Here is a 23076-nt window from a genome sequence, read left to right on the forward strand (position 1 = left end):
TATACGTTCTGAATAAACATTAATACGTTTTTATTAGAACATTACATAGTATATGGCGCCCATTCAAGTGGGCACATTTTCAAGTTGCACAGAATTTTCCATGTTAATTCATTTTCTAAGCAGATACAAAATACAGAATACATGAAATAGTTATTAGTAATAATTTCAACACTCACAATCCCTCCTCTGATGACTAAGGTGCTCATTACGACTTCGGCGGATGAGAACGCTGTCCGCCGACGGCTGCCAAAGACCTCCAGCACAGCAGTCTTCAGACTGCCATATTTTGACTGCTGGTGGCTTTCCACCATTTTCCAGGTGGAAAACTGCCAGCAGTTGTACTGGCAGTCGGAGGTCTAGCGGCTGTTGCACTGCTGACACCCCCAAGCCAACAAAATATCACCCACTGTATTTCAATTCGAAAAACGGCATGGTGGTGTTGTGTTGGCAGGGCGCTGGTGGCAGTACAAGAGCCAGGACCCGTTCCCTTCCGGTCGATCACTCCGACAACTCCTAAGGTGACCATCTGAAAGGGGAGGGGTGAGAGGGGTGTGTTGTGTGTGTGTGTATGTGAGTGTAAGAGTGTTGTGTGAGTGAGTGTCAGGGTGTGCATGTCTGTGGGTGCATGTGGGTGGGGGGTGTATGCGTTGGGGTTATAATGGGGATCGGGGGTTGAGGGTAAGTATGTGTATTTGGAGTGTGGAGGCTTAATACTGGGAGCGGGGTGGGGGTTACTGGGGGTTCGGGGTGGGAATGTTGTAAGGGAAAGGGGTGGATGGGGGGGTGGGAGAGTCATCTATCAGTGACAGGAATGCAAATTGTTGTCACTGGTAGCCTTTCCACCAGAGATTTTGAGGAGGTGCCACCACCACAAATTTCCTGGCGGAAAGGGGACTCGTAATACCACCAGTGGTCTTTGGTGGACTGCTGGGTCGGAGATGCTTATCTCCGGCCCGGCGGTCCGATCTTCCTGGCGGTAGGAATGGAAAAGTGGCAGCTTGGCACAGGCCAAACCGCCACTCTCGTAATATGAAGGTCCATACCGCATGTCTGGCGGTCAGAAGACATTCCTCAACACACATTTTTTTCCCTTTTTCTTCAAAATTTGGGCCCTCATTACAACCCGGGCCGTCAGTGATAAAGCGGCGGTAATACCGCCAACAGGCTGGACCTAATTAATATGAAATTATGACCACTGCAGAAACTGCTCAGACAGACAGCCACTTTAACACACCAGGGCGAAACCAACAGGCACCACTGTGGTAACCGCCAACAGTCAGGCAGAAGACAATGTACCGCCCACCGTATAATGACAGCCCAATCCACCACCTTTTCCGGGGCGGTACCAACGACATCAAAAGCCTGGCAGAAACACTGCACAGAAGGGAACAACTCACCTCTGGACTCTCAAGGAAGAACTACGTCGCCATGGACCCGAGTTGCATGTCTTTCCCATGCTCTTCTACCTTCTGCTCCATTACTAACACCAAGGCAGGCTAAGACGACCACGGTGAGTACAGCCGCCTAGCACACAGGGGAGTGGGGGAGGAAAAAGACAGTGACACACACACGCAACATGCAACACCCCCACCCCCAACACCACACACACAACCAGATGCAGTAACATAACATATACACCCCGTACCCCTCAGGAGTTATGCAATGACAACTACTATACTGTAAAAAGGCTGTAATAAGATAAATATAGGTGAAATTTGTGTATCCAAATCAAAAAGTATATACATATCTACAATGCAAGGGACACTGCACAGTCCTCAATGCCCGTGGGCCACAGGGCCACATCACAAAGTCCAAGGCCCAACCTCACTCCTGCAACAACACGGAAAGAACACTGCAGGGGCATCAGGTCAAAAATAGACAGGCACCTCAGGGGGACGGGGAATGGGGGGGCACCTCAGCTGGAAGATGAAACACCAGTGGTCCTGGAGGGGGCAACATGCCCATCACTCTGTCCTGGGGAGTGCAAGGCCACAGTCTCTCAAGTGGGTGATTTGCCCACATGCTCTGGAGGGGGCAACATGTCCTGTGCTTGGTCCTGGGGAGTGCAAGGGCACAGTCTCTCAAGTGGGTGATTTGCCCTCATGCTCTGGAGGGGGCAACATGCCCTGTGCTTGGTCCTGGGGAGTGCAAGGCCACAGTCTCTCTAGTGGGTGACTACTCCCACTGGTTCTGGAGGGGGTATTGTGCCCAGTGAGCTTCATCCTGTGGAGGATAGGGTGAGTGGATGGCTTCTCCACTGGTTCTGGAGGGGGCATTGAACCCTGTGATGCAGATCTTGGGGAGTGTAAGGTCACAGTCTCTCACCTGGGTGTCAGACCCACTGAATTTGCTGGGGCCAGGCCGCACAACAGTCCATGGAGGCAGGACTACACACTGTCCGCCAGCAGTGACGGCTGCTCAGTGGTGGCATTGGTGGTGCCGCTGGTGGAGCTGGCAGTAGTGGGAGAGGCTCCAGCCCTTCCCCTGCAGCCTCGGATGGCTGCCCACTGGGGCTGCTGCTGCTGGCAGTGGTGCTGGTGGCAGTGCTGGAAGTGGTGGGGGGAGGCTCCAGCCCTTCCCCTGCAGTCTCGGACGGCTGCCCACTGGGGCTGCTGCTGCTGGCAGTGGTGCTGGTGTCGGTGCTGGTTGCTGTGTTAGCAGTGGTGGGGGGAGGCTCCGGCCCTTCCCCTGCAGCCTCGGACGTCTGCCCACTGGGGCTGCTGCTCTGGCAGTGGTGCTGGGGTCGGTGCTAGCAGTGTGGGGGGGCTCCAGCCATTCCCCTGCAGCCTCAGATGGCTGCCCACTAGGGCTGCTGCTGCTGCCAGTGGTGCTGGTGTCGGTGCTGGCAGTGGTGGGGGGAGGCTCCAGCCCTTCCCCTGCAGCCTTGGACAGCTGCACACTGGGGCTGCTGCTGCTGGCAGTGGTTCTGGTGGCTGTGCTGCTGGCTGTGCTGGCAGTGGTGGGGGGAGGCTCCAGCATATCCCCTGCAGCCTCAGATGGCTGCCCACTGGGGCTGCTGCTGCTGGCAGTGGTCCTGGTGTTGGTGCTGGTGGCGGTGCTAGCAGTGGTGGGGGAAGGCTCCAGCCCATACCCTGCAGCCTCAGACGGCTGCACCACCATGGTTGGAGGTGGGGGCTCTGACTAAGTCCCAGCACCAGGCCTCCTGTCCTTGTTGCCTGCTGGTGCAGGCCCCTTGCCCTTCCTTCCAGCAGCTGGGGATGGCTCCTTGCTCCTTTTAGCAGCAGCCGGGGATTGCTCCTTGCCCTTCCTTTTACCAACTTTGGGTGCCTCCTTGCCCTTCTTTGCAGCAGCTGGGGTTGCCTCCTTTCCCTTCTGTACACCACTTGGTGCAGGCACCCTATCAGTGTGGCTGCCTGGTGCCCGGGATCCTCTCCCACCTGGTGTGGCTGTGGACACTACTGTGCCCCTGGCCTGGGTGGCTGAGGTGCTTGGCTGGGTTCTGACCACCATGGCCTGACATGAGGGAAGGGGTGTAGGGCTAGGGAAGAGGTCCAAGATGGAGAGGAAAAGCTTCTTAGGGACATTGGGGTGGGAAGAGGGAGATGGTTTTGCAGTGGAGGTAGAGGGAGTGGTTGTAGGAGGTGTCTGTCTGCTGTGTTTGGGTGCAGGTGCATGGGCTGGATGCTGTTGTGAGGTGGATGGCTGTTGGGTGTCTGAGTGCTTGCGTTTGTGTACTTTGGGAGGAGGGGGCACAGACACAGTGGGAGAGAACACAGTGGACTTGTGCATGGAAGTGGGTGTAGTGACTGCCAGTGAGGGGCGTGTGCTGATAGGTGTGCTGGTGATGGAGGTAGTGGATAAGGATGTAGTGCATGCAGGTGTGAGTGTAGACGTAACTGCGAGGGAGGTGGATGATGAGGAGGAGGGGGCCACAGTGGAGGCAGTGGATGTTGGTATGTCTGCATCTGGATGGTGTTTGTGTGTTTGCCATGTCCACTCTTGTATGTTGTTCTGGGTGCCTGCTCGTCTGCCTGTGGGCTTGGAATAGGTTGGGGTTGAGGGGAATGAGACTGGGTAGAGGAAGTTGGAGGGGGGCTAGAAACAGGGACAATGGCTGCCATCAGAGAGGAGGCCAGAGCCTGGATTGATCTCTGTTGGGCCACCATGCCAGTGTAAATGCCCTCCAGGAATGCATTTGTCTGTTGCATTTGGGCTGCCAGCCCATGGATGGCATTCACAATGGTTGACTGCCCAAAAGAGATAGATTGCAGGAGGTCAATAGCCTCCCCACCCAGGGCAGGAGGGCTAACTAGGGCAGGGCCTGAGGTGCCTGGGGCGAAGGAGATGCCCACACTCCTGGGTGAGCGGTCACGGGAAACACGCCGAGGGGCTGCTGGGAGGGCGGTGCTGGTACGGGGGTGGCAGTTGTAGCTGGGGTGGGCACAGAGGTGTCTGCCACCACCAGGGAGCTTCCATCGGAGGAGGAATCCGTGTCTAAAATGTCCCCTCCGGTCTCCGCTGTGGTGCTCCCCTAGCCCTCCGTCCCACTGGTGCCCTCACCATCGGTGGGTTCGTCCTCCTGGGCCCTGTGGGATGCAGCTCCCTCTGTCGCTGATGCCTCAGCTCCTCCGCCAGATGATGCTAATGCACCTAAGGACAGGGTGACAAAACAAAAATGGGGGGAAGAGACAAAGGATACACTTGGTCAATGGTGCCTACAACACCACTGTTGGCCTACACGACACACACACACACAGGGAACAGCCCTAGGCACTAGGCAATGCACTACTAGTCACAATGCTAGTCACCAGCCCATGGATAGGGACACCTAACGCCAATTGCAGCATACCTGAGACCCACAGACCCCTGCCTAGTAGTGGATGCCTACTAACTTGGTTGGAGGTATTTTACATCAGAAGCCTGCCCAACATGGGACCTACTCTGCAATGTCAGGCCTGGCCTAGGGGCACCCACAGGCCCATATCCCCCACACGGATACCACCCCACCAGGCGCAAGTTGTATATTGGGGCACTGTACTCAAACCCCTTGTTGCTGCTGTGATGCCCCCAAGCGCCCAACCAGCTCCAGATAGTCCACCGCCAGTATGCGGGCCAACAGGGGGGTCAGGGTTCGACAGGCACCCCTTCCTCATTGGGAGGCCATCCCCAGCTGGGCTTCTGCCGTCTTTCGTGCCCAGCGTCTCAGGTCCTCCCACCATTTGCAACAGTGGGTGCTCCGCCTGCCGTAGTCCCCCAGGGTCTGCACATACTTGGCGAAGGCACACCATATTTGCTTTTTCTGATGGGCGCTGACCTGCAGGGAAATGGACACAGGGAAAGGTTTTAGTCCGACCATCCTGCCTGTTACACTCATGGCCCACCATACCCATTAGCACAGACATGGCCCACCATACATGCACCATGCTGCCTAGGGCCCATCCACCAACCCCGCCCACATGAGGCCTTCACATGAATTCACGCCCCATGAATCGTACTCACAGTGTACCCACCTGTTGGTCTGGAGGCCCATACAGCATGCGGTACTCAGGTAGGACCCCATCCACCAGTTGTTCCAACTCCGCCGAGGTGAAGGCAGGGGCCCTTTCCCCAGTGACACAAACCATGGTCAGTTCCAGACACAGGTCACAGCAGCACTTGCAGTGTAGGTCCTCTCCTGTTGAAGGTCAGGTAGCAAGTGAGTGAACAGATAGAAAATGGCGGTGACGTCCACGGCGGTGCATACCGTCACCGCCGGAGTACCTCACCATTGGCCACTGTACCCCATAGGGCCCAATGTTAACCAATGAGGAGTTGCACGGCGGTTTTCGACTGCCTCCCGCAACGGCGAACAACGTCAGCGGAATTACCTCATTTTCACCTGTCCGGTGCCATTTCGGGGGATGGTGCAGGCCATGGCTCCTAACTGCATCACAGTACACATATGCACCATTTGGACCTCTCCAAAACAATACTGTTACAATCACGACATGCATTGAAGTGTACTGGTTGGAAATAAGAGATACTGACCAGCTGCTCACCATTTTGCCCCATAGATTGCAACCGCTGCAGATAAATAGGAAATGGAGACATCCCCTGGTGTACAGACCCCTGGTGGGCTTGGCAACAATGGAGTACAGGCACATTACCCTCACCTATAGACGGGACAGGGCCACAATCACAGAGCTGTGTGCCCAATTGGAGCCTGACCTAATCTCTGCTATCCATCACCCCACTGTAATCTCTGCTATCCATCACCCCACTGGGATCCCCCCTCTTGTGCAAGTTCTATCAGTGCTCCATTTCCTGGCAACTGGCTCCTTCCAAGTGACATTGGGCTTGGCAGCAGGAATGTCTCAGCCAATGTTCTCAATAGTGCTGACCAGAATTTTGTCTGCATCTGATTAAACACATGCACAGCTACATCGTTTTCCCCCAGGTGGAGGATTTGGCCACAGTGAAAGCTGATTTCTATGCAATGGGACATATCCCCAACATTATTGGGGCTATTGAGGAAACACATATAGCATTTGTTCCCCCCCTGGCGAAATGAACAGGTGTTCAGAAATAGAAAGAGCTTTCACTAGATGAATGTGCAGATGGTGTGGAGAAGTGTGGCTCAATGGTTAGAGCGGCAGCCCCGGAAGCAGAGATCTGGCTCAAGACCAGGGTTCAAGTCCCGCTTCGGCAGGTCTTGGGCTCAATTCCCCTTGACCAGATAATTCTCGCCTCGGTGCCTAATCTAATTCATGGGTCCCACTCTGCAACTCTGGGCAATAGCTTGCTTAATCTCCACAATGGCCCCAACAGCGCTTGGATGTCTGGCTTCACCCTGGGGGTGCTCAGGAGTGGGCGCCTCACAGGGAAAAGCCAGGAGGGGTTCCATAGCGGTATGAGTACAGCGCCTTGAGACCCTAACGGGTGAGTAGTGCACTATACAAGTGCTAATTTACAATTTACATTTACATGGTGTGCCTGGCGGACCAGTACATCTCCCACGTCAATGCAAAATATCCTGGGTCTGTGCATGACGCCTTTATTCTGAGGAATAGCAGCATCCCATATGTGATGTCTCAACTCCAGAGGCACAGGGTGTGGCTAATAGGTGAGCCCTGGTTCCCACCCAGTGGATGTTGGTGTATGTGTATGGTGTGGGCCCTAAGGGTTGGTGTGCGGCTAACAGTTGTCCCTCAATATTTGCAGGTGACTCTGGTTACCCCAACCTCTCATGAATACTGACGCCTGTGAGGAATCCCATGTCAAGGGCAGAGGAACGTTACAAAGAGGCACAAGGACGAACAAGAAGAATTATAGAGAGGACCTTTGGCCTCCTGAAGGCAAGGTTTCGCTGCCTCCATCTAACAGATGGATCCCTGTACTACTCACCCAAGAAGGTCTGCCAGATCATCGTGGCATGCTGTATGTTGCACAACCTTGCCCTACGTCGCCACGTGCTTTTTCTGAAGGAGGAGGGCACTGTGGACAGTGAAGATGAGGAGGCAGAGGATGAGGATGAGGACAACAGAAGTGGAATAATTCATCAATACTTCCAATGACACATAGGTAAGACAGTGTAACTTAACATTTAATTGACAACGTTTGTTTGACATTGTCACTGGCAGGCTGATTTTCCCACTTCTATAGCCACTCACTGTAGCCTTTGGCATCTCTATTTGCAGATATTTGTGCCCCACTATCACTTCTGATGTGTTGACTGCAGCCAACTACAGGTCATGCCTATGTATGCATTTCTGTACAGTTGATTTTCAATGTATTGACCTTGTTAAACAAATTCATACTTTAATCATTTGACATACTCCATACTTGTATTTTTCAAAGAGTGTTTATTTCAGTGCTAAGAGGTAGAGGGGAATGTGCAATGGGATGGGGGGATGATGGAGGAAATTCCAGGTTGGAGTCCAGTCTATTTGTATCACAGGTGCATTGTCCAAGGGGGCATAGGAAGGTGAGCAATGGCAGTTCAAGGTGGACAGGGTGACAGAGTACGACAAAAGGGTGACAATCAGGAGAGTCTTATTTCATGGCGGGAGCCTTGGCAATAGTCTCTGGCTTCTACCTGGATAACAGGGAACATTTGAGGGGTGGTTCACGTTATGCAGGGGGAGGGGTGCTGGTGGCCTGTTGGTCCAGAGGCGGGCGTCCTGTCCGCTAGCGGCAGCAGAGGTGGAGGGCTGTTCATCGGTTTGGCTAGAGGCAGAGGCCCAGGGGGGGTGCTGCTGCCTCCCTCATAGTGTTGGCCATGTCTGCCAGAACCCCTGCAATGGAGACCAGGGTGGTGTTGATGTCCTTTAAGTACTCCCTGATCCCCAGATAATATCCCTCCTGCAGCCTCATGTTCTCCTGCAACATGTCCAGTATCTGGCCCATCGTCTCCTGGGAATGGTGGTGTGCTCTCAGGATCGCGGTGAGTGCCTCCTGGAGAGTCAGTTCCCTGGGCCTGTCCATTCCCTGTCACAGAGCAGTCCTCTCAGCTTCCCTGTTGTCCTGTGCCTCTGCCCCATGAACCATGTGCCCACTGCCACTGACCCCAGGTCCCTGATCGTCCTGTGTTTGTGGGGTGGCCTGGGGTCCCTGTCGTGGTGGACACACTGCTGATTGACGTGTCCTGGGGACAGAGGTATGGGCCCGCTGGTTGGGTGCTGTGGTGGTGTTTCCTGAGGGGGGAGGCTCTGTGGTGGTGTGAGACTGTGCCTGGGTAACTGACTGTCCGGAGATCCCTGATGGGCCAGGTTGGTCATCCTGATCCAGGCGAGCAGAGCTGCTGTCATCACTGTGGGCCTCTTCTGGGGGGGGACTGGATGTTGCTGGCACTTCTTCTCCGGTGACATTGGCTGGGGGACCTGTGGGGATGTAAATGCAGTTGTAACAGGTTAAGTAATAATGGAGGCTTGCAGGCGTATTGTATGGGCTTAATACAATTTCGTTTATTGCTTTCTTTCCACACTTTGTTTTCCTTCTTGTATATTTTGTTATTCTGTGATCTATTGTCTGGAACTCTTCCCGGGTCTTTTCTGGTTCTTGACTTTACTTCTTCTTTCTTCCCTTTTTCAGGTGGTCATCTTAGAGTTCAACCGCGGAGGTTTCATGGGAGAAGAAGAAAACAAGAAGCCGTTTAGAAGGTGTGTTTATATTCTCTTTATCTTTTCTGTTTTTTTTTAACTGTCCGCTTTTTCTTTTCTGTATAGCTCTCTTCTGACTCCTCTTTCTCCTGTCTCCCTGCTCTCTTTTTCTGGGCTGTTTTGGAATTCTTTTCCTTAATCTTCTTTCTTGCTTGAGGTCTCTCTCCTTTCTTTCCTGCTCTGGGTTATGGTTTGATATAGCCCTTTCCTTTCTCTGCGGTCTGCTTTTGTTTCTGTCTCCTTATCCATTGCCTTTATTTTTTTGTAACAAAGAATATTTCCTCGTCTTTCTCCCTCCTTCCCCATGCCTTTCTTACTTTTTATGACCTCCGATTTTTACTTCCATATTAACGTGCCCGGTGCTCAAATTTGTTTTACAATCATTCGTGCTTCACTGGTTCTCACCAACCCTCCCCCCCCTTATCTCTCGGTAGTCCTCCTCCCCGTATCCTGTTGATGACGAACTCCGCACCTGAACTGGCCACGTTCTTCCCAGAACGTGGCCGGCCTCTGCGCGTCTTCTCCCTCCTTAGTCAGATGAAACCTCTGGGCCGCCGTCCTCCTCCAGATCTTTCTTTCCACGAGCCTCCAGGGTTTTGTCCTTGTCCTGTGCTTGTTTGTCTCCACACGCCGCCATTCCTCGGTTTGTTTCTTCTCCTGCCAGACGTATTTTGCCATTACTGACAGGGCTTAAAACCCCCACCATTTCCGTGTTTGCCTGCCGGCTTTCGCTCCACTGTGGTCTAGCCTCTTCCGTCACAGCGTCCCTGCTCGGCGAAGTGCCCCCGGGGTACTTCCACTCCGGCGCCGATCTTGGCGCACTATCACATTCACTCCCCCTAGAGAGTGGTACACTTATTGGATGGATATTGAGAAAAATAGTCGGCATTGGAAAGAAAGGATCCAGGGGAGTGTTATATCTGTAATGAGAAAGATTGCAGGGATAAGAATGATCAAAGTATACGAGCATTTGTGTCCCTGTGTTTCAATAGTCAGGTTAAGGGAGCGTGATCCGTAAGAAGAGTAAAGGATGATCCTGATAGATAGTATCCAAGAGATTCAATGGCCCACTTTTTTGCAAGACATTCCTTTTCCACTGTGGGATAATGCCTTTCCCGGGGTAAGAGTTTTCTGCCAATATACACAATTGGATGATACTGTCCGTCGTCCCCTACTTGTGACAAGACAGCTCCTAATCCCTGATCAGAAGCATTGGTTTGGACTTGGAAGGGTCTTTGAAAATCCGGGCAACGTAAAATGGGTTCAGTAGTTAATAAGTTTTTCAACTATAGGAAACGTTCTTTCTCTAAGTCAGTAAGTTGGTGTATTTGATTTGGTCTGTTCTTCTCGAGTAGGGCAGGAAGAGGGGCTGCAATGCCAGAAAAATGGGGAATAAACCGCCTATAATAACCCACCATGCCCAGGAAAGCCCTGATATATTTTTTGTACTTTGGAACAGGGATTTGTGTAGTAGCGTCCACCTTCTCCACTTGTGGTTTCATGGTTCCGTGTCCTATCACATACCCTAAATAATTGATGGTATCCTGCCCTAGTTTGCACTTTTCTGGATTGGCCATTAATCCTGGCTGTTGAAGCGCTTTTAATATGCTGGACAAGTGTGATATATGATCCTCCCACGTTTCACTGTATATGACGACATCGTCTAAATATGCGGCGACATAGTCCTGAAAGGGTCGTAACACCATATCAATTAATCTCTGGAAAGTGGCAGGTGGCCCATGTAAGCCAAAAGGCAGTACCGTGAACTGATATAAACCTGAGGGTGTCGCAAAGGCTGTTTTCTCTTTATCACTCTCCTCTAGTGGAATCAGCCAATATCCTTTTGTTAAGTCCAAAGTAGTCATGTATTTCACCTTCCCTAATCGTTCTAGGAGATCATCTTTCTGAGGCATAGGATATGTATCGAAATGGGAAAGGGAATCCACTTGTTTAAAATCGATGCGAAACCGGATAGAGCCATCTGGTTTGGGGACTAAGACTATAGAGGAACACCAGGGAGTAGATGAAGGTTCAATGACCCCCGCTTTTAACATCTCCATAACTTCCATTTCGATCAACTGTTTTCTGGATTCTGGTATACGGAAGGGTCTTTGCCGAGACACCCGCCCACCTAGAGTACGGATATGATGTTTTATAAGATGGGTCCTACCAGGTATTTTTTAAAATACTTCAGGATTTGTATGCACTTTTTCTTCCAGTTGAGAACATTGAGCAGTGTGGTTATTACCAAAATGAGGCGTATTCTTTTGTTTGGGTTTTCGGACAGTAGGGAACATGGGTATTTCTCTCTCAGAACAGGTCGTAATGTACAAATTACTATTCTGTGCTTCTTTATCATGCAAGACCTTCAAAAGATTAATATGATAAATCTGGCTTCTACCCAACCCTGCTGGTATCTCTACTCTGTATGTTACCGGAGTTACTTTTTGCATTATTGTATAGGGTCCCTGCCAACGGGCCAATAATTTATTCTCAGTAGTTGGTAAAAGAATCAACACCTGTTGCCCTGCTGTTAACTCGCGTGTTTTACTTTTCGCATCATAATAAGTTTTCTGTCTCAGCTGGGCTTCTTTTAATTGTTTTTGGACCTCCTCCCATATGGTATGTAAACTATCCTTTAAATCACTAGTATATGTAAGTACGTCCTTAATTTCCTCTTCTGTTTCCTCCCATTGTTCAGCTAGCATCTCCTACAGGGTGCATGGTTGTCTTCCAAACAGGAGTTCAAACGGACTATGTCCTGTGGAAGACTGTATGTGGGTTCTTAGGGCATATAATACCAATGGTAATTTCTTCTCCCAATTCTTACCAGACTCGTTAATGACTTTACGTAAGAGATTTTTTATGGTTTTATTATACCGTTCAACTAGACCATCTGTCTGGGAATGATAAACCGATGTCCATATGTGTTGGACTCCTAGGGCCATATGAAAGAACACTTTTTCCCATAGACACAGAATGGGTAAAAACCTTTGCAATATCTGGCCCCTAGAGTCTGACAAATCTCGGTCATTAACCAGGACATAAAGGGGGTTCCCTGATCAGTTAGGAGTTATTTTGGGAATCCAACTTGAGAAAAGAACTCAATCATGGCTTGAGCCACAGTTTTAGTAGTCATACTCGCCAGCGGAATAGCTTCTTTGTATCTAGTTGCACAATCTACAAGTACTAAGAGGTACTGATGACCTTTTGAGGATGGTATCAGGGGTCCCACCAGATCCATACCCACCCAAGTGAAGGGGGTCTCTATGATTGGTAAGGGAAGGAGGGGAGCCTTGGGATCCTTGGAGGGATTAACCAACTGACATTTCAGACATTGCTGACATTGTCTCTATATATATCACCATAGACCCCAGACCAGTAAAATCTCCTTGTTACGGATTCCTCCGTCTTATCTCTTCCGAGATGACCTTCTCCGGTGTCACCATGTGGTAGGTTAAGTGCTTGCTCTCTGTAGCCTTGGGGAACTACTAACTGGGGTTTACTGCTACCTGATGAAGGACACACTCGATATAACAATTCATTACTGATTTGAAAATACGGACCTACCGTCTGGGAATCATGAGTCAGGGCAGTATGCCAGGCGTTTTTCAACGTTGGATCATCCCGCTGAGATTTCCGGAACTGTCCTGCAACTGACAGAATCAGTTTCCTGGAATTCGTTTGAGGGGTATTTTCTTGTGTATTGTCCCCGTAATAAGCTTTCTTCTGTTCTCGTTTTTGTGATCTGGTTAGTTTTTCCTTTGGTATATGGTTCTCTATTTCTGAGGATACAAACTGTGCCTCAGTCCACCAGGAGTCAGTCTGATTATTATGATTTAAGGTATCTAAGAGTTCGGGAAATGATCTTTAATCGGTTCCCAGAATGAGGTCTTCACCAAGGTCTAGGATGACTCCTATGAGAAGAGATTTTTCCTTTCCCCGCCAATTTATTTGTATGATAGCGATGGGGTATGCTTTGCTATCCCCATGAGCGCAGGTGGTCCTTACCTCTTCATCTGTTACCAATTGGTCTGACCGGACGTAAAACTGATTAATGCCACTCTGAATACAACCAGAACCTATCAATGTTTTCCTTTTCTTTTGATTCACCAGAAGGAAGGTGGAATACTGAGTCATTGTCTTCCCTAACAACAATACCTTTCCCCTGGTCATTCCAATCTCCATTGGTTCTCCTTGGTGCCCTTTTACAGGACAATATCGCGCAATGTGCTCCCATTCTACACAGTGAAAACATTGAGGACCTATCGTGGGTTCCTTGGAGGGGGTTCGATAGGGACCGGATTTCTTTGTGCTTAAACCCAGTAATGGTTTAGAAGGGAAGAATTTGGATGGAATTGACTTCGACGTCGATGGTGGCAGCTTTGCATTGGAGCCGTGAAGTCTGGAGCTCAGTGATAGGCACAGGCCATTTCGACGGCGGTGGTATTATTTAGACCAGGATGCTGGCGAATCCAATTCTCGTAGAGATAGGTAATGCATCTAGATATTGTTCTAGTACTATCGCCTCGAACATCTCTTCTTTGGTGGTATCGTTGGGGTTTAGCCATTTGCTGTCTTCAACGGGGATTTTCTTGACTCACCCATTTTGTATGTCAGAAGTGAAGGCGATAATTTTCCTGGTCTAGACCTACCCGTTCCAGAATTGCTTTTTTAATTTCTTCATAGGGTGTTATACCTCCTGGATTCACTGCCTGATATGCTGCCTGAAGAGTCCTCGTCAGGAGTGGAGCAATGTATTGCCCTCTACTCTCGGTAGGCCAGTTAGCGGAACTGGCTACCCATTCAAAGTTTGTGAAGAACGCGCCAGGATCCTCATTCTCCTGATATTTCTGTAGACCACTGTTAGGTATATTTGGGTGAACTCTAATCGTTGCTATCGTTTCAGTCAGTTTCCTGATGGCAGTCTCATGCACTAACTGATTAATGGCAATAATAGTCGCCTGACTTTTCAAGGCAGTTTGTAAAGCTTCACGTTATTCTTTTGCCTCTTTTAACTGTTCTTCCCAGACAAGTTGCAAATGTCTTTGGCCCTCAGCTAACTGGGGTAGGTTTATCCTCCATTGTACTTAACCTGTTCTCCAAGGGGAGTGAATCCCACTTCTGACACCACTGTAACAGGTTAAGTAATAATGAAGGCTTGCTGGCTTATTGTATGGGTTTAATACAATTTATTTTATTGCTTTCTTTCCACACTTTGTTTTCCTTCTTGTATATTTTGTTATTCTGTGATCTATTGTCTGGAACTCTTCCCGGCTCTTTTCTGGTTCTTGACTTTACTTCTTCTTTCTTCCCTTTTTCAGGTGGGCATCTCAGAGTTTAACTGCGGAGGTTACATGGGAGAAGAAGAAAAGAAGAAGTCGTTTGGAAGGTACGTTTATCCTCTCTTTATCTTTAATGGGGTTCTTTTTAACTGTCCTCTTTGCCTTCTCTGTATCTCTCTCTTCTGTCTCCTGTTTCTCCTGTCTCCCAGCTCTCTTTTTTCTGTTTTTTTTTAGAATTATTTTCCTTACTCTTCTTTCTTGCCTGAGGTCTCTCTCCTTTCTTTCCTGCTCTGGGTTATGGTTTGATATAGCCCTTATCTTTCTTTGCAGTCTGCTTTTGTTTCTGTCTCCTTAACCGTTGCTTTTATTTATTCGTAATGAAGAATATTTCCTTGTCTTTCTCCCTCCTTCCCCGTGCCTTTCTTACTTTCTATGACCTCTGATTTTTACTTCCATATTAACGTGCCCGGTGCTCAAATTTGTTTTACAATAATTTGTGCTTCACTGGTTCTCACCAACCCCCCCTCATCTCTCGGTAGCCCTCCTCCCCGTATCCCATTGATGACGAACTCCGTACCTAAACTGGTCACGTTCTTCCCAGAACATGGCCGGCCTCTGTGCGTCTCCTCCCTCTGTAGTCGGATGAAACCTCCGGGCCGCCGTCCTCCTCTGGACCTTTTTCTCCTCGAGCTTCCAGGGTTTCGTCCTCATCCTGTGCTTGTTTGTCTCCACACGCTGCCATACCTCGGTTTGCTTCCTCTCCTGCCAGACATCTTTTGCCATTACTGACGGGGCTTAAAACCCCCACCATTTCCGCGTTTGCCTGGTGGCTTCCGCTCCACTGTGGTTCTGCCTCCTCCGTCACAGCGTCCGTGCTCGGCGAAGTGCCCGCGGGGTACTATCACTCCAGTGCCGATCTTGCGCACTATCACAACAGTGTTATTGTTTCTGCATGTGACATCATGTGCGTGGGTGTGTTGCCCTCTATGGTTGTTGTTGCCCTGGCGGATTTGCCTTTGAGTCAGTAGCCATTTGGTGGACTAGGTGATTCTCTCCAGTGTGCATGCAGTGGTGATAGGTGTCCATGATGGTCTGTGAGGGGTGTCCATGCATTGGTGTTACATGCAGGTCTTGGTATTGGGATGAGTGGGTTGTGATGGTGGGGTATGTGGGAGATGGTGACGTGATGGGAGAGAGGGTGAGGGTGGGGGTTTGTGATGGCATGGAGGTGGGGGGGTGATAGTAATAGAGATTTGACTTACCAGAGTCCAGTCCTCCTCCTGCCAGGCCCTCAGGATACATGATCACCAAGACTTGCTCCTCCCATGTTGTTTGTTGTGGGGGAGTAGGTGGGGGGTCCACCGCCAGTCCTCTGTACAGTTAGTTGGTGTCTTGCTGCTGTGGAAGATACCTTCCCCCGTAGGTCGTTCCACTTCTTCCTGATGTCGTCCCTTGTTCTGGGGTGTTGTCCCACGGCGTTGACCCTGTCCATGATTTTCCGCCATAGCTCCATCTTCATAGCAATGGATGTCTGCTGCACCTACAATCCAAATAGCTGTGGCTCTACCCGGATGATTTTCTCCACCATGATGGTCAGCTCCTCCTCAGAGAATCTGGGGTGTCGTTGTCGTGCCATGGGTGCAGTGTGAGTGGTGTGGGTGAGGGTTTGTGAGGTGATGTGTTGGGGTGTGTGATGTAAGGTGCGTGGATGTTGTATAGGTGATGTTGTTATGTGACTCTGGTTGTGTGTGTGCTCTTGCTGTCTCTCTCTAATGGCAATTATTTCTAGTCGTAAAGGGTTGTGGGTAGTGTGTGTGTGTTTTATAGTTGTGTGGATGTGGTGTGTGTATGGGTGTCAGGTGTGTGTAATTTGAATTGTTCAATTTGGTGTTGTTTTGTTAGTGTGTGTGTATTTTGAGCGCAGCGGAATGTACCGCCATGGTTTACTGCCATTGAATGTCCGCCATGGTGTTTCATGGGTCATAATGCTGTGGGCGTAGTTCTGTTGGCATAACGGTGTGGGTTTTCTACCCCCAGTTTATCGATGACCTTTGGTTTCAATTCATTAATATCCCTTTCCCCAGGTTGCTGAACCAATTCCCTACAGAAGCAATTCCTTTGCCAACATTTTCCCATAAAATTGGTTCAGTTAGTTCTTTTAAATCAGCTTTATCTTTGGTTAGATTGATAACAAGGCCTCTAATTTCTTTACTATTATCAGGTATATACGAGCAACAATGTTGCGGTCTCAGCAATTTACAAACTCTGCCCTCCTTTGCTAAAAGGATGTCTAACGTAAGGCGGTTCTGAAGAGTCATAGCTCTTACCCCAGCCATCTCTGTATCCATTAGGATAATGCCTCCTGAATAGTCGGTCAGCATGTTGTCCACAATAGTTGACAACTTTCAAATCTTTATAGAATTCAAAGCGACCCTCAATGAAGGGATCATTGCTCACAATGTGTCTCAAACTATGCCAGAAACGGATTCTCGCTTTCATCTATTATATTGTAATTCAGTCATTTTAGGTAATTTATTCAAGTCTTCAATTTGGTACACTTTGGGGAAGACTATCCCCAGATAACATGTGCTATACCATCCTTTAGAAAGACGGTAATATGCATTTGGCCCACAGGTGTGATAAACTCCTAGAATTGCCGGATCCTGTCCATTCAATATAAATGTCCATTTAAACTGAAACAGAAACACATGCCTGCATTCACTCTTTCTCACAAACAACTTGTCAACTCTAGATTTAGGCCTATATACACAAAGCTTTCCTACATGTTTTGCACTTAAAATTAATTTCCCTTGCGTGCTTAGGTCACTAAATGCATGATCATCTCCTGGTGTCCTTATCACTAACCCTATGACTATCTTCTCCCTTAATACCCTCCTTCTATCTTCTGTTTGCTCTAAGAAGCTTTTATTACTGGTGTCAGCAAGCAGGTGAGGGTATTGCGATGCGCAAAAACAGTTCCAAAGGTTAATGGAGGAAATGTCTCACTATTGCTATGTTATTGTCCTTAGCTATTTTATTCAGGTCTCTAATTATGGGGACAAACAAAAACACAACATCAAAATTGGAATAGAAATACTGGATATACTCCTGGTTATAAAATCTTGTCAGTAACAGACTACAACTTATGCCATAAGTAAGGGGAAACTATGATTGGTTACTCCTTCTTCGACTGATGCAGGAATATGTGTGCAAACATTACACTCTCTCGCATCCATTGTGTCAACATACTCATGCAATAAGCAATAGAAAACATTAGAAGAAAGTTCTCCTTGTGTGTCATCTATGTGCAGATATTTCTCATCTAACCTAAACTTATCTATATCTGAAAGCATAGTAGTTGTCTCTACAGCCGAGGTATGGTCGGACTCATTCTTGTCGAAAACAGTCACACCTACAATCAATACCAGGCACACTATCATGCACACAATCGCTAAACCAATGCCTATATGTTGACAGCATCTACTCTTTTTATCCTGCTGATTATGGTTACTCATGGTCTGTAAAGAATCAGAGAGTAGAAGCAAGGAAAATATTTATAGCTATGCAGCAAAAATCAAAAAACTAAATCTTCAGTCTTCAGCAATTATTTACAGCTTTCAGTCTTTCTTCCAGTCCCCTTGTCAAAAATAGGTAATTTTGTCCAAAATCGGTTTAGCTGCTTGTCAAATCAGGTTATCCAAAAGTCTTTCTGATTAATTTAAACAGTCTCTTTTTCTCTTTTCTCAGAATTACAGGTTTACAATAGTTTAGTTCATCAGTTCTCTTTACGTGCCAAAATATTGCCCTGGAATATCTCGATCAAAACCAAAAGACAAAAATTATTTCTGCCACTGGTAGATACATACGCCCAGTCAGGACCCTCGTACCTTCAATTTGCAACTCTCTTTCTCTTCAGCTTTCGATCTTCAATTAATTCTCCATTACTCAAATCTTCCTTTCTTGTGGTATCTACTTCTTCCTCGATTGTTGTCACTGTAATTGCTTTCTTCACTTTTGGTTGTGATTCTGGCCACTTATCTCCTTTCAATGGTCCTTTCGTTGGCGCTCTTTTCAGTGATGGATTTGTAATTTCTCCTTGCTCTGCAGGATTTTCTCTTGATGGACCTGCAATGGTTCAGGAGGAGTCAGACCACATTGGCTTTGATCCACCTCAACTCCTTCCCCCTTGGGATCTGTTGATTGCTCTGCTTGTCTTTCAAGACCGTCCGCTTCTGGGAGAGCCCTCCTCTGACCAGCTTCTCCTGCTACCTTGGTTGAGGTTGGTTCATTGTCACTCTCCTGTATCTCTTCCACTTTGTTTCTCACAGGAGGGAATACGTTGGATGTGGTCTGCTCAAGTACAGCCTCTAGTTATCTTTCTCCTCTCTCCAATCCTGGAATGTGTCTCGACGTTGTTGGTATTTTCAGCAACTCTTCTTCCTTATCCGAAGGATTTGGTACACTCCGAGTGTGGCTGGTGTGGATCCAATTCATAAGTCCAGGATACTTTACAACTGTTGTTGTGATCAGCACTATCTGGTAGGGTCCTTTCCACTGAGTCTCAAAGCACAACTTCCTCACGTGCTTTCTGATCACAACCCAGTCTCCTGCTCTCAGGTTGTGTCCTTGGTCTTGAGACGGTTGCAGTGTGGTGGCTTCTACCTGATGAGAGAAAGAGCAAACCACATCAGCTAGGCCTTTGCAGTAGTCCAACACCATATCATCTGTAATGTTCACAAGAGCAATTGCAGGGACCGTCAGCAACCTTATTGCTCTGCCCATGAGGATCTCGTTTGGTGACAGTCCTGTTTTCTTGTTGGGTGTACTTTTCATTGACATCAGAACTATCGGTAGTGCGTCAGGCCATTTCACATTTGTGGACGAACACATTTTTGTCATTCTTGATTTCAAGGTACCATTCATTTGTTCCACAAGTCCTGATGCTTCAGGGCGGTAACTACAGTGAAGTTACTGCTCAATATTTGAAGCTGAACATAGCAGTTTGATTACTTCATTGTTGAAGTTACTTCGTCTATCTGATTCTAAAGAGACCGGAAACCCAAAACGTGGTATCAGTTCCCTAAGCAATAACTTCACTACTGTACGGCAGTCATTTCTTCGTGTAGAGTAAGCTTCAATTCAATGACTAAAGATGCATACAATCACCAACAAATATCTCAATACCCAGCACACAGGCATCTCAGTGAAATCCAACTGCAACCGGCTAAACGGACCTCCAGCTTTTCCGATGTGACCCATGTTGGACATTGCCCCTTTTCCCACATTCATCTGCTGACAAACATTACACCTATGGCAAATTAAGCGCACATGGATTCAGAAGCGTAATTGGGGAAGTGAAGCACCTCGGAAGTGCAGTGCAGTGCAGAGCTGACGGATGAGGAGCGTGGACCTGAGGGCCCTCACTGCAGCTCGCAACTGCGGCTCGCCTGCTGCACAGGTCTTCTGTGGCATCGGGACCATCAAGCGGCCACTCCTCTCTCATCTCCCAAACCCTCTCCCAGTTGCCGCAAGGTGTTCACTCGCACGGAGGTCCGTGCCCACACAGGAGGAGGTGGTTCCTGTTCGCAGGAGAGGCCGTGGGAGAGGTTCGGTGTCCCGTAGGCCATGAGGGACAGCCGCGTGAAGCCCAGATACTCGGGAGGCCGTCGTGGCCTAGAGGCCCCATGGCACAGGAGATATGGAGTGGGGGAGGGTGGAAAAAAATAACTGGAAAAAAACGGAGACAATACCTGCATCACCAGTACCAGCATCAGCGTCCGAACCAGCACAGGCACCAGAGCTGGCATCATTAATCTAAGGTCACTGAAGCACAGTCAGGTGAAGCAAGCGCAACAGCCATAGCCGGCTATCGCAAAGTGTAAGCTGCAGCCAGCCTGCAGAAGCAGTCCGGCTTGACTCGGACGCGGCTTGCAGGGCAGCTAGTGAGCCCCACTTGCTCCCCTGACCTTACTTTCACCCTAACCCCCCGGGACACAAGAACATGCCATAGCAGGCATAATCAAATATAATTAATGGAAGAAATTCAATAACCACTAACAATTTGAGTATAATTTCATAATTTGGAGTATAAACTTGAATAAACCTGAATGGAACAAAAGCACAAATACATTTACAAGTGCACGGCAGAAGGCCTTAGAGTGGATTATACTGCCCATTCTCCTTTGTCTCCATTGCCGCCTGTTTTGCTCACCCAGCCTAATTAAGAAAAAGGAGAATGAGGTCAGACAAAGCACAAAGCAATACTTTTACGCTAACTAAGAGAAAAAGGAAAAGAGAACCGTCACTTGACTTGGTGACCGCAAAAAGGAGGGCGAGTAGTGCTTCAGACCATCCCAGCCCCTACAGGGTTCAGGGTACAATCAATATAACCAATATAACCAGCAGGAGCCCAGCAGAGCAAAATAACATCATGGAAAAGACGAATATAAGAGAGACAGATCAGTGGACAAACAAGATTCTCCAAGAGGAGGAAGCAAACTATGGAGTCCAATTCAACTACCGTAAGATAACTGACTATTACTCTGTCACAAGCAATGCCTCAAGCAACAGTGAAAATAAGAGGGACTCATTGGCTTCAAACCAACAAACGTCAGGGGGTAGTTCATCACTCGCTCAGGTCCTGCAACTAAAAGGGCCTGGAAAGAAGGCTGAGGCCAGAGAAGAGCCGCTGCCTCCATCTCCCCTATCACCAACAATAGTGATCATGGGAAAACGGCTCCCGGATGGAAGTATTTTGACTATGGTTCCAGGGGATCTAAACCCTATATTAGGAGCCCATGGAACCCCTAAACAACCAAAGATTGGAAGAAATACCTGCATAAATCCCAACATTCTCCATAGAACGTCTAGTCTGGTCAATCTATCCATCCCCGACTCAGAGATGGTAGCAACTGCTGAAGTCCTGGAACAGGAGATCCCGGAAGATGGCCCAAAGAGCTCCAGCTCTAAGCTCTTTCCTGATTTACAGATCTGAAAATAGGGAGCAGGATCTCTTAAAGACAAAACCAGATGACTCAAATAGGAAGGCAGAGAAAGAGAATGTATCACAGAAAGAAAGACCCAATGCGAAAGCCACAGTGGGAGATCAAAGGGCTAAAAACAAGGACAATCTACAACCACTGGTGGTAACCAGTGCAAACGAAATGTGGGCTGCAATTCTAACTCAATGCAGGCAACAGCAATGGCGCTCCAGTTTCACCCCAACAAAATGGACATCCAGGTAGACCTGTTAAATACATTAGCAGTCTTTGTCTCCTCAATAGTTGGCAAATTGGAAGAACTAAACGTCCTGATAACAAGGGCTCATGCCAAACAACTTAATGATTTTACCATCTGCTCATGTAAGGAGGTGGTAGACAGATTATCCCAATTGCTGATAATTCTGGAAGGAATACTAAAAAAAAGTCTGCACCGCCCAGAAAGAGGAATGTACCATGTCTAATATCTTGAGATCCATTCCTTTCGTGCAGAAAGCAGAGGGCAGGCCCCATACCTCAGCAGACAAAAGGGATCCTGCAGAAATCAATGCCACGGCCAAATCTATCACGGAGGTTCTGAGGCGGCAGCATACTCACTAGTTGCAGCTAATCCCAGAAATCTCGAGCATCCTACAACCCTGAAAATAACAAAAAGAGAGAAAAAAATGTGCAAGAAAGGGAAGGAAGGTGGTTCGGTCTTTCCACCCAAACATTATAAAGACCACTGAGATCACCCCTATAGAATCAAGTAAGGAAGGCAAGGCCACAAGGGGAAGGCACAAACTGGATAGTACTCCCCATATCCCCAATTCAAATGTAGCAGCAAAGAATGTCCGCAACTTAGAGGACACTTCCATGACACCATGGACTCAGTTAGAAGATCGTCCACCCATATTAGCCAAAGGTCCAGTGGATGAAAGAGCAAGTTCCTTTAGGGGTCAGCAGGACGTAGCATCAAAGAACTATATAACAGGAGGGGCTAGCCCACTAGCCCTGAGTAATGTAAGAAGCATGAGAAGTGAACATCTTGCCACACAGGAGCTAAACTTGGCAACTCACTGAAAATTAAATAACGCTTTCTAAGGCTAGGCGATATGCCAATGCTATACCACATGCCAAAATGGAAGAAGGTATCACAAAGAGACAACCAGAAATGCCGCCTGTGTCATCTGGCGGTGGAAACCTTAGGACACGTGATCTGTATCTGTCCAGCTTTGGCTATCCAAAGAAGACAATTGCTGAAGAAAGAATTAAATTAATGGGATCTGTTCTTGTGGACAATCCCTAAATGGGGCACTTAATCCAAGAAATCCCATATTGGACATTAGGCTGATCCAATTTCTGGAAACTTTTATTTGCCTAAGTGCCCCCCAAAAAAACTTAGGGACTTCGGTAAGCGATGAAACTCTTAGAGCATATACCATAGCTAAGAGGTAACTATCCAATACCCAATTGATCATTAGAAATAGGTTAGAAGAAAGGCAATGCTCTCCTTGGTTCGAATTGCACTCTAACCCTCAATTATAAAAGCCAAGTATTGGACTTTAAATATTTTCTAAATAAAGCCAGGTCCCCTCCCCCCCCCAACCCCCCCATAAACCCTAGCAGACAGGAACAACACCGGGGGAGTTGACCCATATTACTATGAATTTTTCTACTTTTCATATGCTTGCAAACCGCCCAATGGGACACAAA

The 23076-nt window shown here is 48.3% G+C and overlaps 1 protein-coding gene across 1 annotated transcript in view; it reads left to right on the forward strand.

Moving 5' to 3' along the window:
• TUNAR (TCL1 upstream neural differentiation-associated RNA) overlaps positions 1 to 23076 on the forward strand; it is a 382087-nt gene that overhangs the window by 246171 nt on the left and 112840 nt on the right. Inside the window, exons 2-3 of the mRNA XM_069208255.1 lie at positions 9031 to 9098; positions 14423 to 14490. The gene's annotated coding sequence lies outside the window, so the exon portion shown is untranslated. The remainder of the gene's footprint in view (positions 1 to 9030; positions 9099 to 14422; positions 14491 to 23076) is intronic.

Source organism: Pleurodeles waltl, chromosome 9 (genome assembly GCF_031143425.1).
Source record: "Pleurodeles waltl isolate 20211129_DDA chromosome 9, aPleWal1.hap1.20221129, whole genome shotgun sequence".
Lineage (NCBI taxonomy): Eukaryota > Metazoa > Chordata > Amphibia > Caudata > Salamandridae > Pleurodeles > Pleurodeles waltl.